Consider the following 15421-nt stretch of genomic DNA (forward strand, 5'->3'; position numbering starts at 1 on the left):
TAGTACAAGGGTCACTTCATTTTCTGCACTCGAGACAAGAAAATCCACTCAGAAATCAACTGCGAAGAGTTTTTTCTCTGCTCTAATAACTTCAATATTGAGTCAGGCTTCCAGAAAGAAAAGCAAAGAAGGCAGGAAGGAAAGGAGAAAAGAAATAAGAGGGAAAGAAAACGGGAGCGCAAAAGAGGGCAAAAGAGGGAAAAAAAAGAAGGAAAAGGCACAGTTGTACAGTTCAGGCCTCTGGGACGCCACCCAGGCTTGCTGGTTTGCAATCACTATATCTGTCGTACTTCTGTCTACCAAGGAAATCCACCATCATTCCCCGGTGTCCCTTCCACTGGAGGTGAGGAACATTTTACTTCCTTTCTCCTTACCCTCTGGAACTCTCACCAAATCATGGAACCTAAGCTTGGGGTCCGTCCTGCAAAGAAAAACCTAAAATACTAGAAGGTAAGCCCCATGGTGCAGGCGACCCCAGGCGAGGCATGCCCGGGGAAATTGCTTCAGGCTGGCGGCCCCCACAGCAGCAGCTCCACATTGGTCCATCTCATTTGGAGAAACTACTCTCTATTACCTGACAGAAAAGTAAAACCTTGGTCATGGTCATGTGAAAATATTTTATAGGTATCCTTTAACAGCCTTTAAATGTTGAAACCTAAAAACAATATTTGCTGTTTTCTCTTTGAAGCTCTAACAAAGCCTTTGTTTTAGATTTACCTTTAGTGTGCAATAAGAGTTAATAATCAAATCCATCCCAACCCCCACAAATGTTAAACAAAAAGATAAAAGAAATGCAAATAGCTATTGTCATGGAAAGTTAAAGTACCTGTCTGTATTTTTAAGTGAAAACTATTATCTCTATCAATCAAAATTTAAGAATACAATAGCGCTAATCACAGAAGGTGCTCTGACGGAGTTACTTTTCCTCATAAAAAAAAAAGTATTTTTCCCCTTAAAAACCGAGTATAAAAGTCATATACTTACAATTAGATAGGGTATTTGTAATTTTATTATTAAAAACCTACAGCAGCCTCACTGTTAATAAATGCTTCTAAGTCTCTAGACTGATTTGTACCCAAGAAGACCCAACTCCCTACATATTTTAATAAGGTTGATGAAATTTTATTTAAATTCTCACAGTTTCCAACCTGCGGGGGAACAGCACACTCTTCTGTTGAAAAGAGTTACTCAAGCAGAGGCAACAGTTAACTGGTAATGCAAACTCCTTCTTTTAGACCCTGGACACAATTCCTAGTCCCTGAAATATCTTCACACAGGACATATCTTCCTTGGGTGGCTCGTCCCCTCTCCGTCGTGGCAATTCATTTTTGAAATTATAACACTCCAAAAGAAAGCATAATTCTACCAGCATCGCCCAGAATGATCTAAGTGCACAGTACATCAATTTCTCTGAGTCTTTTTTTTTTTTTTAAATCCACTTTTTAAAAAGACCGGATTAGAACCTGAATATGGTGCTTTCTAAAGACAGTACGGGAACAAAAAATAGCAAGACCCCAGATAGTAAAACAAACAGCTCAAGATTAAAATTCCTAGAGCAAACAGTTAAGCCAGGATGCCATTATGCAGGCTGAGCCTGGATGGATGTCTCCTCCACCGTGGGGCCAAGAGGCTGTCATCCCCCCCCCCCCCCCCCCCCAGCAAGATCAGATTTCCTTCCCTCCCGACCGCCTCTCGGAGCATCATGGCCAACCTCTCTAGTGTGCTATTAATATCAATGAAGAGACGATTCGATTTCCACTAAAGAAAACCCTTCCTATTCCGGCACAGACCTTCGGGGAGGACCCTGGCCCGGGTGTAGACAATACAGCAGCAGAGTTTCACTGCTTTCTTACAGTTAGGTCTTAGACACTGTTTGAAGGCTTTTAGCAAACAATGGCAGCATTATCTCCAGGATAGTTACAAAACAGGATTTGTTAGGACAAAGAATAATAAAGCTGTTCCTCTCTTTCCCTCTGTCTCTCCTTCTCCCCCCACCCACCGCCCCTGCCCCCCTCCTCCCCGGCCCCGGTTCCAAGAGGCTCTCTCTGCCAGTCCAAAATTCCGCCTGGGTGCCTAGGAGGCACCTGTACCCGTCGACGTCAAGGCAGCCAGTAACTGCCGGCGGCCCGGGGCCCGGCACCGGCACCCAGCACCCAGGACCCGGGCAGCAGGCGCCCAGAGGAGCAGGAAAGTAGCCTCTCAACATTTGTAAAATGAAACAAAGTCTCAGCCTTGGCTTCGCACACACTTACCCGTTCATGGTGAGGAAGGGAAGCTTTGGGGCCGGAGAGGCAATTTTCACACAACGGAAGAAAGTTGAGAGTTTGGAAGGGAGAAACTCCAGGCGCTGGGAAGCCTGCGGGCTCTCGGGGCTCCCGGGCTGGCGGCAGTGTGAGGAAGGACTGAAGGTATGTGGGCTAAACACAACAAAAGCCACTGCCTTACTCTAGATTAAATATGCAGGAAGAGGCCCCTTTGCATAAACACAAACACTCAGCAAATGAATAACTGGCTCAATCAGACGCCTGCTGTGCCTTCTACCTGTCCTCTCTCTGACAGGAGACACCGCCTGTTCCAGGGCACAAGGACTAAGCAGGAGACAGTTAAATGTTATGTTGCTATAATAACAATTAAAATGAATTGCATTCATTAGTAATTAAGAACTCACTCCTGGGGGGGGGGCGGGTAATGGGGAGAGAATATAGTGCTATTGTTTTATCTCCAGCTACTCCAAAAAGAAGTTGCCATAAGACACATCACTGGACTTTTATCTTAGCTTGCATTTGAGTCTCTAACATGCAGTGAGAGTTAGAAACAATCACATTTTTCGGCTACAATGTAAGGTCAGAGATCTACCTTTTGTTTTTGGGCTTTGCCACACCACAAACCAGTCCCTGTGACCCGTACCTGTGAAAGGACTAGCTTATATATGCACAAAATTTACAGATCTAAAATGTACACACGCATACATACGCATATATGTGCATGCACATACACGTGTATATACAGTTACACGTATAAAATAATGACACATATTCAATTAAAGAAGATAAACAAAAAAAACCAATGCCACTTTACACTCCTCGGTTCACTAAGGATTTAAGGAACCTAATTTGAGTCTTCCAAAAATACATCCCAAACGCCTGCCTTTCAAATGTCATCAATCCATGACCACTCATTTAAAAACATTACCCATATATTAGAAAGGATGCTTTTAACTGAGTGGCCTCAACCACTTATAATTTCAATTAAATAACATAATTACAGTCAACAATTTTCTCCATTTCGGCAGAAAATATGCCATACCTCAACATAATTTGTCCTTAGAACCGAGGAATTTAAGCAAAAGGAAAAACACGAAGGCACTAGGAATTCACTACTGCCTTTCCTCAGCCTAAGGAGTCAACGCACTCACCTCTAACCTCTTGCTGTATGTTCCAGCTACATGTTGGTCTTAGTAACTTAATTATTTTTTAATAACTTTTGCAGTATTAAATGATTTCGATTGAAACATAAATAAGATTATGTTCATCTACTTCCTCCTAATGCCACATAGTACTATGGGGGCAAATCCAGCACCGCTATTCTATAGGATGTGTCTACATTATTACTTGGACCAAAAACGGTAGGTCACAGATCCTTCACAGCCTCAGAGAATGTATTGCAATTAAGCCAGCCAAGGGAAATAAGGCAGCTTTCTATTTCGAAAGCAAGTTCTATTTTATTAACACAACACTGCTCTCTGGCTATATCATTCTACAGCAAAAGCAAATGAATATTACTGAAAAGTTTTTAAAAATTACAAACAAGCAGAAAAACCCCATCTCAGACATATGAAATTATGCCATAACTTGGGAGAGAAGAGAAAAAAAATTAAAGACTCCCCAACTCACTGCCCCCCTCCAAGAATAAAAACACAGGTTCCCTAAGAGGGGTTGTTCCCAAAGAAACTGAAGATGTCTATTCTGTTCGCTATTTTGTCTTGAAATGACCTTCCAAATAAGGTGTTAGATAACCTCCTTCCACAGACGATAGTGATCTAACCTTGATGCAAATAAACCATAGAACAAAATTTAATCAGTATATCACTGTGAAAAAGCCTTTGTCCATCCCAATGGAGCTTCTAATGACTGTTTTGGCAGTTCTGGCGGGTAGTTATGCTTCCTAGCTCATCTATATCTCATACTGGTTGAGCAAGCTAATGGAAGTGCTGTTAGTGGAATCCAATATTAATGCTCTGTATCGTGCAAACCTGGATGCAACTGAATATATTATACAATTATAGGTAGTATCTAATTCCATAGGTATTAGATACTGTGCTCGAAATTAATATTTTAATGAGGAAAGTGAAATAAAGACGACAAGCCAGGTAAGGGATCCATGCATTGCGGCCCAGCTCAGCTTCTTGTGGCAAGAGTGCTGGAGACTGAAGCGAGCGGCGCAGACACAGGGCTTGTGACAAAAATGCGTATGCAAGCTTTAGATGCTGAGTGACACCACACTGATGCACAGAGTCAAAGATGTCATCCTCACACAAGCGCCACTGGCTGTACGCTTGCGAGGGAAGGGAGGAGGAACATGGCGGCGGGGGGAGTTGCAGCGAGACCTCCAGAAAATAAACAGGGTGTACAGTTTCAAAGGCTGCAGACACAGACATTTCATTGTTCAAGCCAATTATCAGTGGAAAATAATAACAACAGATGGATTCAGAGTCACTGACTTTTCATATGCACTTCATCTCAGCGGAACAGATGATGAAACGCGAGAGCTATCTCAAAAAGGCAAAACATCTTTCAGTAAAAGAACTCTACAGTCCAGATGGGGACCTTCTAAGGCTGCTGATTATCTTCTTATAATGTTGTAAGATAGACTTACTAAAACATTTCAAGAACTGATCAGATATGATGCGTACAATGGCTTCATTATTGGAAGGAGTTGCCTCAGACTTGTGACTAAGGCGGGCCGAGATTTCAATAAGGTTAGGACTCTAAGTTTCCTGTTTTCTCATCAGGGACTGCAGGTTCCAACTAAAACTGGAAATCTGTGCACTGCGGAGAATAAACCAGCGCCCGAGGATCTTATGTTTGTGCTCTTCTCTCATTTGAGCGAAGAGAAAAAAGAGATAAACTGGAACTGGGAAAAGGGCATTAAATTATTCTGAACCATTCGATCACACGGGGGTTGGGGGGGAGTGGGGGGGGGAGCTCCAAAGCAATTCCTTAGTAAAAGCATTCAGTGATAAAAATTCACCTCTTACAGGCACTTGGAACATCTTCACTATCCCCTGCCACTGGTGATCGCAAAATATAATTTGCTTTCAGTAGGAAATAAATATAAATTTCAAGGGTGGTGTGACAAACAGTTGCAATGAATGCCAACCGAACACCCAGGCTAAAGCCACCGACCTGTCTCGAAGCATTCTCACTTCACTTAAATACCACCAAGTCAGACTTGCTGATAAAAAAAAAAAAAAAAAAAAAAAAACAACAGGTAAACCGCAATCTGAGAAGCTGCTACAAGTGATAGAAAAAGTTAAAATTTCTAATCAGATAAGCCTCATTACTACTGGAAAACAACGTATCTATTCTATCTCCATCCATCCATCCATCACCAATTCCACATTTATAATTTTGCAAATATCTTTCTCTGAATTGACATGTCATTGAAGTCAGTGTGCTAAAGAAAAAAGAAAAGCAGCTCCTCCCACTGTTTACTAACATACTCACCATGTAAAAAATATTTTTATGAACACACTGTTGACTTCACAAGTTTATAACGTAAGTTAAAAAAAATTTTTTTTTTTTTTTAGAGCAAGGCTTTTCTTTCAAAGTACTCTTGCAAAAAAGTAAATTCATAGCAGAACATACAAGCATGAAGAAAATATCGCCAAGGGCAAAATTCTGCAACTGCTTTAAGAAGCAAACAAGAACACAAAAGATGTGTAATACAACCATCTGGCTCTCCTCATACTATATCAATGCCTCAACTTTATCCCCCACCCCCTTAGCCAGCCCACACCAATGCCACAAAACCAAATGGCTTCACTTATGTTTCCTGCATGGCAAATTTACACAATGCACTGACAATGCAAAAGTTGGTTTTTACACATAAACTAGTATCTTAAAATTTTCCCCCACTTCAACTATATTTTTGAACCTCACTGTGATAAAGATGTCCCTATGTGTATAAATATGCTAAGGCTCAAGAGAAGCCCCCTCGAAAGCTTTAATCTCTATCCTCGTGTTTTCTGTTATAATCAGACACTAGATGTGGATCTTTGAAAGATGAATTCTGAAATTATTCCAATTAAACCTTTACTTTTTTTTTTGGTTCTTTTTGCTCTAAATTGTGGATTGTTTCCCTTACTTATTATTTGAAAGAACTTCACTCATTTTTAATCATCATCCTTGAAAGTCAGCAGGCTGACTGGAAATCTTCTTCTTCATTTGTCTCATTCTGCAAACATTAACTGAGCAACTACTGCGGTGTCAGGAACTTGCTGGACAATAGATGATCAAAATCATCATTTTCCCAGAGAAGAGCAGAGCCTGCCTAGTAGTACCTTAAACTAGAAACTTTAGTTTATAAATATAGATATAGACATAAGCATAGATAAAACCTTCCACATGTAGGTAGGTTGAAGCATTTTATTTATTTATGTATGTTATGGCAAATCTGTGGGTATTTCATTGCTTTCAAAGGTGAGAATTAAGATTTTTAATGGAAATCTTTGAGTAAAATCAACATGGGTCATCATAAATGGGTCTTACAAAGGGACAACAATCAAAAAATAATAACTGGGAAGGAGAGATTCCTGTAGGCCAACTCTCTGCTTTTCTGCAGGGGCATGTTAGAGGCAGGTGGTCTGTATCAGGCAAGCACTCTCAGTTGGAATCAAGACGTGCATGTGGGGGGCCACGTCTGGTTTACTTCTGCTTCCTTGCTGACATTGGTTTTGTACCTCCCCTGCATCCCTTTCCATGTTCCAGGATAAGAAAGCCGTGCCTAGTTTCTCAAGGAGCTGATTTTCGATTCCCTTCTGGGTGTTTCTGTCCAAGACCACAGAGGATCCTGGTCTGGACAGCAGTGGTAATCTTAGGACACACACGGCGGAGCTAGCCACCAAGCAAGGGATTCCGCTAATTGTTTAAGCCTGCACTAGTGTCTGGCCACCAGTTGGCAGACACAACCCATGGCTGCCTACCAGACCTAGGTTAACACAGCTGGAGCCAGATGACAAACTCTCAAAGAGATTCTTCCCATGGCCACATCTGGCTCCTGGCGGCTCCAATCTGCAGCTAAACTGATTTTGTTTGGTTTTTCTGAGAAAGTTCAGGCATCAGATAAAACCAGTCATGTTCATCTTGACTGTGTGCACTTCAGTTTGGGACACATTGTCAGAATACAAACTCCATGAAGGCAAGCACTTCATCTGTCTTGCACACTGTATGCCAGGGCAGAATGGTAGCTACATATGGTAGTTGTTCAATAAATACGTAGGGAATGAGTAACACGAATCAGCATGTAAGCTGAATAAAAACATTCCTGTACCTCATTCTAGCTCCCCTATTCCTATTGTTATATGCAACACAGCTTACACCTGGGTACACATAGAAAAGACCCCTAGTGGCTCCACAGTTAAATTTTATAGTGAGCATGCTGACCCATGGAGAAAGACACTCAAGAATGAACCCACTCACATAGTCAGGTGGGCAAATCTCCCAAAAATCCTTCCCTGAAAATAATGGTCTCCCACTATTACCCATATCCCCACTTTATTGGTCCTTAAACTGAAAAACTTGGCTGCTATGTGCCCATAGGGCTTGCAAGGGACTGTAAAGTAGAAACTTAACTTCTGGCCACCAGAAAAATGCCAAACAATGAGGCAACTTTTCCTGGCACCTTTTTGTCCCATTTCCTTTCCCATGCCTCTCTTCCTGAATCCTCTGATATTGGCAGATCCCAGTTCCCCTTTCCACTCAACTCTGACCCATCTCTCGGCTTTTCTGCACCTCACCACCTCCCCCGGGGTCCCACCAGAAGCCCACTCATGAGCACGAATGTAATTTAGAACCAGGTGGGACCCGCCCTCCCTGGCTCCTTAGCTAGAAAGGTTTCTGACACTCACAGGATGCTATGTTAAGAATACTAATAATGATGCTGGGCGGCGAGGGTGTCTTTAATCCTTGTAACAATAAAGCTCCACTGAATGGCCTCAGAACTTGATAGAGGACCAGGGACATTTGGTAGAAGCCTGGCATGGCTGTTCACATATCATGCTGCTTCCCCAATACAGCAAGTTAACGCTCCTAAAACAAGAATGGCTGAAACGGGCAGATGACTTTGACAAGCTCAGCATATGGTCTTCAGCGAAGCAAAGCTACTCAGAAGTGCACTAGATGAAGCTGTTGCCTGAACTCGCTCCCTTTTCTGTCATGTAAAGCAGCAGGGGTGGGGGTGGGGGCAATTCTTTTCAGCTAAGTTTTTAAGTTTCTGAGAGGTGCGCTGTGCCCACCATGCAGAAACAGTCCTTCCTGTCCCCCTTGGAAGGAGCTGTGCACCTCATAAACAGTGAGCCAAAAAGACTCACCCCTAAAAATGCCTCTTCTCTTCTGCTCCTATCTTCTGGAATTACTTTAAAACTGGGAGAAGAAGGGCACCTGGGGGGCTCAGTGGGCATCTGCCTTTGGCTCAGGTCATGATCCCGGGGTCCCTGGGATCCAGCCCTGCATCAGGCTCCTCACTCAGCAGGGGTCAGCTTCCCCCTCTATTCCCTCTTTCCCCACCCCAAATAAATAAAATATTTAATAAAATATTCAAAAAATAAAAATAAATAAAATACAATATAATTGGGAGAAAGGCTTTCCAGAACTCCACAATCACAATGAAAATTTAAGATAATCAAGGGAGAAGCGGGACAACAGGATGCCAATGCCTGATTCCTAGTCCTCCGCTGGGAAGGGGCCAGACCGTAAAAACCACCAAAGGAAAACAAAAAAAAATTTTTGAGTTCGGGGAAATGTCTGGGGAGGTGGGGGTAGGGAGAGGAGGGGGGTGCCAAGGCCAACCATGAATATCTTTGTTTCGTAATGCTTCCCTGGGCTGCCTCAATTAATATTAAGTACTCTCTGATATTGTACCGTACAGCCCAGTTCAGCCCGGGATATTCTGTCCTTAGGAGCACAGACTCAAGTGCCCAAGTTCAAAACTCAGCTCTGCTGCTTCCTGGCCTTGTGATCTCAGGCAAGTTACCGGCATTTTCTGTCCCTCGTTGTCCTCATCCACAAAACGGGCTTAACTATCGTGCATAACATGCTTTTGAGGAAGAAATGCACTAATGGGAAAAGTGCTTACACAAGTGGCTGGCACACAGCGAGTGCCACCCAAATGATAGCCACTGTTATCACAAGCAGGGATAATACAACTTATGTAAATCTCAAACTTCCTACGCCTCATTTCTGCTATCTCTACAAGCTGTTAATACGATCTGGTGATCTGCTACGCTAAAAGGTAGAAAAAAAAAGGGAGAGAGAATGTGTATTCGATTTTAAACTTCTTAAGGACACAGTGCTAAAATAAAATCGAAGTACTTGTTTTTCCCCTCCATACAGGGTGGAGAATCATAGCAGTAAGACTGCAGTTTCACCCTACCTCAGTAGAGGGTAAGTCATTAGCTACGAAAGAGCTCCGGTCCACGCTCAGAGTCACCTGCTGAACCCACCAATGACCAAAAAGGATTTGGGGGACATGTTCAAAGAAGGCAGGAGGAGAATCTGGCCTGGAAGCGAAAGGTATTGAAACACATTTTCTTGTACTTTTCAAGTCTGTGTGTATAGATTCTGTTACTGATTTAGGGTCTTAAACAGTTTGTTTATTTTTTAAATGCCTTTCAGCTCACCTTTAATAACATGTTTCTTTGACTTGGCTGAACTATGCCTCAGAAGAATTACAAGCGGGAATATGGCTGGGTGAAAGGTTCAGTGAACTAATCCACACCTGGTCCATGTAAAAAAAAAAGAAAAAAAAAAAGGGCTCATATTTTCCATATAGAAACAAGTCTCTTTATATGAACCAGGCTTTTATTTAATTGGTGAGGCACTTTCCACACCATACAATCATTCCTGAGCTTCTTCAGTGGGCTGGAAGAAAAGCCACAGAATCACTACCCAGTCATACTATGGAGAGCTATCAGTGACAATGAGGTGGTGGAGGAGGAGGAGGATAAAAAAAACAAACAAACAAACACAAATCCCAGTCAGAATGGAAATGAGATTCATTTTACCAGAATTCCTTAACCAATTTTACCAATGACAAAAGACAAGGAGGTCCCCCCCCCCGCAAATGGACATTCAGTGAGATGTCTTTGTGACCAAAAATCAGTTTTCTCCTGTGCCAACTGTGGGACCCAGACCTCTAAGTGGAAAGAATAAGGCTTAGATGGGGAAAATCTCAGGTGAGAGGGAAGAATGAACACACTTCAGAGCTGAAAGGGACCTAGGAGGGGGTCTAGTCAAACTCTGTCCTCCTGGGGGGGGCAGACTCTGTGTGTGACTAAGGCCATACAGGTGGTGCAGGCAGAGCAGGAATGAGAGCCCCCAACTCTCCACAAACATGGAAAAGCAATAGCTAGAGAAGGTAGCCACTGGACATGTCCATCGTGCCAAAAGGATATTTTGGAGCGAGGTCCTGTGACCAGCAAAGAGATGTGACAGAGATTGGAAGGAGTCACAAACGTCCCATAAGTTGTGCCAGGCCGTTCCATATGAAGCTAGAATCTAAACAAGCTAGCTCTCTGGTATGCAGTCATTCACTTCAGGGCTCTGACATCTTGTTTCTTCCTCAGTTTTATCCCTAAGAAAATTTCTTTAAAAAAAAAAAAAAAGATCTTATTTATTTATTCATGAAAGACACACACACATAGAGAGAGAGAGAGAGAGGCAGAGATACAAACAGAGGGAGAAGCAGGCTCCATGCAAGGAGCCCAACGTGGGACTCGATCCTGTGTCTCCAAGATCACGCCCTAGGCTGAGGGCGGCGCTAAAGCACTGAGCCACCCGGGCTACCCAAGAAAACTTCTTTTAATCAACTCTGGTTTGAAAAGAAGTGAAAAAGAAGGTATTTCTACACTCTAGTTAAGAGGGTGCAAAGTGAAGTAGAAAGAACACTTCACTAGAAGGCAAGAGAGTGTTTCTCTACTCCTAGATCCACTAGCAACTCACCAAGACTTTGGAAATCACCTCCGCCTCTCCACACCTCAGTCTCTTTGCTGGGAAAGGAGGTATATTCAGGGATGAGGTTCAACCCCTACATAGTGGTCACCTCAACGAGTTGTTAAAACATTGAAATACTCATGTACTGGCCAGAAAACAGCCTTGGCCCCCCAAACCCTTGGCCATGACTGTGCTACCCAGAATCTTCAAAAGACAGCGGGGATTCCATACCGCCCTGTGCCAGTGCTATGCCTGAAGCACTTCCATCCCAGAAGGCCAATACCTCTGCTCTATCTGTTGACTGCTTTGATCATTACGTCAGATGTTCTGAGACCTTTTCCAAGGCTGTGATGCAAGACCACCAGGGCTGGCCTAGGCCTAGAGGAAGCCAGAAGCCGGGGTCCAGCACGAGACAGGAGGGCTGGGAGAAGCCTAAGGAGGAACCTATGAGATATCCACCTTTCCTACCATGTTACTTCCCTCACTTGGGGCACTTGGATGTGGGCTGGGAGTCATAAGGCAAATCAGTGGAATCTTAGGGCAAATTCTTAGGGCTAAATTGGCTTTCAAAAGCTGGAAAGAAATATATCACTGTGAAACAACACTCCAAGTGAAATCCTGAGCGCTGAGGGAAATTACCAACACATGTAATCAAATTATATTTACCATGGAAATTTCTAATAGCTCATACTTTCTACTCTGCTTTTACAACTCTTGAGGAAAAGGAATATTTCTCTATCCAATGTTCCAAATTTCCACAGCAGAGTTGGGGCATTATGCATGTTGAAATATATGGGAAAGGAAAAAAATTTCCTATGATTGTTTCCTTCAACCCTCTGTACCTTCCATGCCACCATTACTCAAAAGTCACTCAAACGTTTTGCTGGCTGACATGACGCCATGCAGTCACTTGATCAGGTGTGGGGTACCACATGGTATGAATAAATACTTATCCACAACCGCATATTAAATGGGAATTCGCAAAGGCGAGCTCTGGAGACAAAGACGTTTCTATATAGAAATATTAACTAAGAATTTAAGTAAATGGCCCCACTGGAAAAAAAAAAAAAGTTCTGAAGTAGCAATATAAACTATATTTAATAGCAACAAAAAATATTTTCCTTTTGGGAAAGTAATTTGGGCTTCTAAACGTTCCTGCCTTTCACGTGACTTCGTACAGTATGGCTGAATTCTTTCATTTCCTAAAACACAGATGCTAGGCCCCTAAATTCTACTTTGCGAGTTAATTTTTTAATTCATCTTCTCCCAAATACAATACCCAAAGAAGAAACTGTTTTGGTACCTTCCTCCCCGCCCCATTGTTATTTTCTTAAGCGCATGAGTATCACACGTCCCAAAGAACATATGTTCCCAAGGAGGGGGAAAAAAAAACAGGCTCTAGAACTAATACACAATGAAAAATAAATTTAAAGCAGCCTTCTGGTCTGACATAAGAATATAAAAATGATATGAGCAAGAACAGCTTAGTTTACATACTTTTCAGTCACAGCTGCTGCTCTGAAACCACAATACCTTTAAAATGACATTTTAAGGAAACAGATACGGCACGGCTTTAGCCATAGCTAGATGTAGCTAACACCGAATTAAAGGGGCTTCTCTTCGTAGGCACATACCTTATATAACCCTGCAAGACGGCACACTTAAGGAGAGAAGAGGGATTCATTTGTAAAATAATATAGTGATAAATACAGTGAGTTGCAAATAGTTCTCCCCAGCAAGATTTTTTTTTTCTTTTTCCCATTAAAGTCACTGGAGTCAGACATCAGAACAGAGTTTTGAGGAGAGAAAGAACAAATCCCCTCTTCTTGGTTAATATTTAATTGGGTGCTAAAGATTTCTTGGAGAGACCTCTGCACCCCCAGTGACAGGAGACAGGAGGCTCCTCCTATCTCTGCAACAGATGCAGGCACTTTCCTGAATAAACGAAAATAACATACAATTAAATCAGGCTATTCAATTAATAAATTACTTCGGTGGACCTTGCAGGCCAAGTCCTATTTAATTACATAATTTAAAAAATATTTGCACATTGCAATCACTGAAATTGGCTTTGAGGTTTCATAATACACACTTAACACACGAGTTAGAGAACAAATTTATTTAATAAATGCAGGCCTCAGTGCTAGAAGGCCGTACCACTCAAACTGCAAAATCACTTAGCACATCCTCAGAAAAAGCAAATAAACTTTTCCACTATTTAGACGTAGGCTGCTGTTGAATGTCAGGAGAGGCTGGCTGATTTTTTGCATTTTCTCTGTCATGTGTTGCCTGTAAATCTGACCATTTCGAGAGGTCATTAGAATAGAGCTAATGGGCAAAATGGTTCCAGTTAAAGATAAATTAAAGATAAACTGAGGTGGAAGATGTCAAGCACCCAGTAGTAAAAACCTCTTGAGAGTAAAACAAAGAGAAGTCGTATTACCTCCCCATCTTTCACTTCTTACAATTCCAAAATCTACCATAAATTAAACATGGTTACGGAATATAGAGATGTGTTCCATTAGGAAAGCACACACAAATTTAGGAGTGAGGACGACATTCGTAAAAAGGATAGAATTACACGGTATCCACAAAGAAGGCAGAAACCTTTCAAAGTGACTGTATTTCTTATGGTTGCATCAGGGGCTGTGATACTGCCATTAAGTGAATTTTCTAGAAAACCGTTTGACCACTTTGCCACAACAACTTGTTCTGCCCTCACATTTTGATGGAAACCTTTGTCAAACACATACACTTCCAATAACCATTGCTAAGTGCTAGTGAGAAAGTTGATAAACTCTCTGCAATTTTAAAATTTCGGGGAGGGGGGGTTGGGGAATCCCTGGGGGTCTCAGCAGTTTAGCGCCGCCTTTGGCCCAGGGCATGATCCCGGAGTCCTGGGATCGAGTCCCACATTGGGCTCTCTGCATAGAGCCTGCTTGTGTCTCTGTCTGTCTGTCTGTCTCTCTCTGTCTCTCATGAATAAATAAAATCTTTAAAAAAAAATTTCTGAGTAAGGTTTAGGCAAAAGATTCTAGTAAGGCCTTCAAATCTCTGTTAGGAAACACAACAAGCAACTACTTCTCTTAGTCCCAGGTCCTCTTCTAACTCTTCCTTTCTACAAACTTCTGGAAAGAGCCATCCACATGCCTGGTCTCCATTTATTCACCCCCCACGTCTCCTTCGGGCCTCACTGAGGCACTGAACCTTGTCACCAAGATCGTTCAGTGTTGAATCTTTTCTGAGTTGGTCCGTTGGCTCCATTTGGCAGGGCTGGCCCTCTCCTCTTCTGCCACACATGTCCTCTCCACATGCTCTCTCCATGACTCTGGCTCTCCACTATCCACAAACTTCTTCAGCACCCTCCTTCCCTCTGACAACTTCCCCTGCCATGGTCCTTTCCTCAGTGAACATCACCACCACCCACCCAGTGAATGAGGCTGAAGACCCTGGAAGCAGCTCTAAGGCCTCCACCACATATCTAACAGCCATATCCCACCCATTCTCTTTTCTTCATCCCAATAGACTCATGAGCCCATGCAAGAAAGCCTCCTGTCAGATCCTGCAATTGCCATCTTAAAGCTCACTCCTGCCTTTCCACTTGCTCTCCTCAAACCTACCCATAGGGAAGACTAAGTCATCTTGAAAAATACAAGTGGCAAAGGTTTTTCAATTCCCAGACAGCTTTTCTCAACACATCTTCGTAATTTTTGCTACTACAATGCACCTCCAAATTGATGGGGAGAGCTCATGTTGCCTGCTCCCCAGGTGCATATCCTACCCCTGCTCAAAAAGTCCTTAGCTCCCCTAAGGCCCAGAAAGTCAAGGTAAAATGTCCAAAGGTACTCAAGAGGGTCTTTCTTGATGTTAGCTGCTGTCTGGTCTTCTAGTCGCGCCTCCTGCTGCTGCCCAACTTCCATTCAACCACCAACAGACACTACTGCATGCCCTGTACTCTCTCATCTCCAAGCCTACCATCTCCCTCTGCCCCTGCTCTCCTACACAATTCTCACCTGTCCCACATAACTCAGGCATAAGTGCCACTTCCTTTGAAAAGAAACCAATCTCTTTCAATGTATGCCCTTGTCATTTCTTCCCTGTGCATACAATGTTTGTCCTAATATAGCAATGATTCCGCTTTATTACACTGCTCTCTCTAACCAGTAGCTTCTCCTGGTAACCTGTATGCCCATTATATTAAAGTCACTTAA

The 15421-nt window shown here is 42.7% G+C and overlaps 1 protein-coding gene across 6 annotated transcripts in view; it reads right to left on the bottom strand.

Annotated features, from left to right (window-relative positions):
* Positions 1–15421, bottom strand: part of FOXP1 (forkhead box P1) — a 581933-nt gene that overhangs the window by 325893 nt on the left and 240619 nt on the right. The window contains exon 1 of one of the 6 annotated variants that reach the window (XM_041764643.1): positions 2253–2375. The exons of the other annotated variants lie outside the window; for them this stretch is intronic. The gene's annotated coding sequence lies outside the window, so the exon portion shown is untranslated. Of the gene's footprint in view, positions 1–2252; positions 2376–15421 lie in introns of those variants that run through there. 6 annotated transcript variants of the gene reach the window in all.

This window comes from Vulpes lagopus, chromosome 7 (assembly GCF_018345385.1).
Source record: "Vulpes lagopus strain Blue_001 chromosome 7, ASM1834538v1, whole genome shotgun sequence".
NCBI lineage: Eukaryota > Metazoa > Chordata > Mammalia > Carnivora > Canidae > Vulpes > Vulpes lagopus.